This window comes from Rissa tridactyla, chromosome 6 (assembly GCF_028500815.1).
Source record: "Rissa tridactyla isolate bRisTri1 chromosome 6, bRisTri1.patW.cur.20221130, whole genome shotgun sequence".
In the NCBI taxonomy this organism is placed as follows: domain Eukaryota; kingdom Metazoa; phylum Chordata; class Aves; order Charadriiformes; family Laridae; genus Rissa; species Rissa tridactyla.
In genome coordinates, this window is record NC_071471.1 from 49,035,197 (window position 1) to 49,038,226 (window position 3,030).

Below are 3,030 nucleotides of genomic sequence, written 5' to 3' on the forward strand. Positions count from 1 at the left end.
ACCTTAGAAAACAGAGTGTCAGATTTTTCCAACTGTACCTCTAGTGTGGTCTGGCCAGAAATCTATCATTTCTCTCCCTTATTCTTTTCTTTACCCAGTGTTTGTGGAAGAAATTCAGTCCTTCTAAGAACATTTTTTTTTTTAAAGAAAAAAAACTTTTTTTTCCCCCCCTTCCTTTTAGCTCTCATCCTTCCCACAGCTCCATACTCTATGCCACAGAAACTGACACCTTTGAAGCTGGCCAGAGGCATTTTTTCAGCCACAGTCTTAGTCCTTCTGCTTGGGTGTCATCCTTTTCCCCACCTAAGCCTTTGTCTCTTCTGGCTAGAATATCAGCTCTCCAGGCTAGAAATTGCCTTGTATGTGAACAGTGCCTGGTGCTTTTCGTGGTTGGCCCTTCGACACTTTCAGAATACACATGAAAAATAAAGAGATAATTAATTTTGCCACGGGTCACGTTTTGGAGCTGGCACAGTTGCTTTGCTACGACAGGCATGTGGGGCCAGCAGGTGACTGGTGGCAAGAACAAGGGACCTGCCCGCTGAACAAGAGCGGGCTGGACACATGCAAGGTTCCAGGAAGGGGGAGTGATCTGCATGTTCAAAACACCATCATCAGCTTAGCCAAGATTTTCTGAAATGACCAAGAACATGGCAAACATCGGCTTCCAGGAGGCCAAGGCAACTATTCAATTTTCCAGAGGGCAGGTGCTCACCTCTTCCAAAATAACAGCCTTCCTGCTGTGTTCCCCATGTGTCCAGGCTCCAAAGCACTCTCAGTCATTGGCCACTCTCAAAACATCTCAGCAGCTAGTATTTTTTACTTAACAAAAGCAAAACTAATGGAAACACACACAACCGGTCCCGAAAATAGAACATTTTTCCAGGAGGTGATCTATCCCTCCCCTACACGTTCTTGGGACCCTACAGAGAGCAGGGCACAAGGGCTCGTATTGTTTTGACAGCCAGGCAGACAAACAAATACTTCTGTTTCAGCTTAAATATTCCCGGAACTCAAAATGCCAGCCTGAAAAAACAATACCACAAAACATTGTCATGCCATCAGTCTGACATCAGAAAGACAAACCTCGGGGAGTGACAGCCCAACAGAAGCAACAGACCACTGCCCGTCCCCGTGCTGTGCCGCCCGGGGCCCACAGACCTTCCACCGCACACCTTGCAGAGCGGCCTCCGCGCCAGCACTGCCCGTCTGCTGTATCATCTTACCCATGTTCCCCCACACCGGGTCGCCTGCAGGGATAAAAATAAAACAATCGCTGCTAGTTTCTGTTATATGGGGTCTGTATCTCCTCCTCCGCAAAGTTTCTCTGTTATCAGTATAGAATTAATTTGCACAACAACCTTCCAAGGTAACTTAGAAGGCACAGCAGGGTTCTAACATCTAAGCTCTTTCTCATTTTAAGAGCGACTATCTGAATAATTGGCAGGGAGGAGCTTGGCTGCTCTGTAATATAGAAACTTGGCTAGAGCGATGCTGTTAGCATGGAACAGCAGCAGAACCGGTGCCCAGAACTTGAACTGAAACTATTTGTTATTACTTCACATCTGTACTGCAGTATTAGCCACGGGCCATGACCAGGTCTGGTCCTGGTCCTTCTGGGACGAACTTTTGTCTTTTAGACAGACAGGGGACGACAGAGATGGTTGGAAGGATTTGAAGTACCATTAGAAATAATTGACATCTCAGGAACTTGTGTCCCACTGAAAATTAACGGCACCTACCATGGGACTTGGATACTTTGGAAAAAAAACTTGGACAACGTGAAACTTTGGTCAAGCACAGGCATTTGTGTTCACGGAAGACTGTTTCTGTTCTTGCAAGAGATGAAAAAAGTTCCACAGTGGGCTTACATCAACTGGCTATTTTTTGCACGCACTGGGGTGAGAGCAGGGAGCACTGTGAGCCAGAAAGACAGGCAAGCAGCACACGCAGGTCTGCTCGGAGAGATCATTTCCAAGATGGTTTTCTCAACAGAAGGGGCCACGAGGCCCCAAAAAGCAGGTGCAGAGACCAATGGGCTACTTCCCAGCATCACACGTTTGTCCTGACCGGTCTCTTTGCCTCCTTCCCTCACTCCCAGGCAGAAGGCAATGAATCTGAAGAATTTCCCCTGAGAAATACCATTACTCACGTGACAGCTGCAGCTTCTTAAGTCATTGCAAGCCTGGCCCCAGCAGCACCAAAATCCCATTACTCCTAACGAAGTTGTCTGAGTTGGCAACACTGAGGCATGGTTTGCTGCAGAATCAGCGCTTGGGGAGAGAGTATTGTGTACCAGCTCCTCGCACGTGATCACCGATCCCTCTAGCATACAGCCACAGGCCATGAAGGTCACCACTCTCACAGGGGATGGGAGTGGTGGACCGAAGCAGTGTGGCTCTGACACCAGGAACCCAGATTCGATCCTTGGTGACTCTGGGCATGGCTTATGACAGAAAGTTTTAGACTTTCTGCACTAGGAAGGCACAGAGCTTTTCAGGAAAACTTTTAGGAAAGTAGGGAGTTTTTCAAAGGTTGGAGAGTGTACCTCCGCCTCTTCTTGGTGAGCTGTGCCCACGTCACCAGAGCTACGCAGGGCTGAGCATCACATCACTTTCTCATCAGAGAAAGGCATTTCAGAAGTCAGATGGGTACTGAGAGTGGCAGCACTGGAGAAAACCAAGCCAGTAGGTAGGGGAAGGCAGCTTTCTGGTGGTGCACAAGCAAGAGATGAGGATCTTGTCAGGATGCCACCCCACCCACTGCCCCTTGTGCCAGTGCCAAATCGCTGGTGCATGGCACAACAGAAAACAGCAGTGCAATGCTGCTAACCCACATAGCATCGGGCTTGACAGGGGGATAAGAAGATAAAAGATGAGTTTTGTTTTATTATAGTCGACATGCAGGCATCACATTATCTTAGTCATACCAAGGCTAGGTAGCTAAATTGCCAGGTTTAATGTTTCAGGTCACATCAGGGAATAGTTTTACCAGCAGATGTAAAGATCGTCCTTTGGAGTGGGTAGCACT